The sequence below is a fragment of the Etheostoma spectabile genome, chromosome 23 (genome assembly GCF_008692095.1).
Source record: "Etheostoma spectabile isolate EspeVRDwgs_2016 chromosome 23, UIUC_Espe_1.0, whole genome shotgun sequence".
Taxonomy (NCBI): Eukaryota; Metazoa; Chordata; class Actinopteri; order Perciformes; family Percidae; genus Etheostoma; species Etheostoma spectabile.
The window spans coordinates 17437182-17437536 of NC_045755.1; the positions used below are offsets into that span (position 1 = coordinate 17437182).

The window sequence follows — 355 nt, forward strand, 5'->3', positions numbered from 1 at the left end:
TGTTTATCTGATGAGCAGGTGGCACCTTGTACGGCAGCCTCGGTCACAGTGTGTGAATGTGTGTGAATGGTGAATGTTTCCTGTAGATGTAAAAGCGCTTTGCTATATAAATACAGCACATTTACATGAACCATTACAGATCACATGAGTTGTTTCTTTGGTTATTAGCTGATGTGTTAAGTTCATGTTGCTGACTCTTTTTCCTGACAAGATGCTGATTCTTCAGTTTTTTTTAGTGCACTTTGATTTGTCAGATTTAATGATCTAAAAACCCTCAACAGAGCATGATTCATGAAATATTAACTAAGTGAGTCATGAGTATGTATATGTGTGTGTCTCTCTCTCTCTCTCTCTC

General features: G+C 37.7%; 1 protein-coding gene across 1 annotated transcript in view; it reads right to left on the bottom strand.

Moving 5' to 3' along the window:
• The window catches only part of nrip2 (nuclear receptor interacting protein 2), a 29074-nt gene that overhangs the window by 8432 nt on the left and 20287 nt on the right, over nucleotides 1–355 (bottom strand). The gene's annotated exons all lie outside the window — the stretch shown is intronic.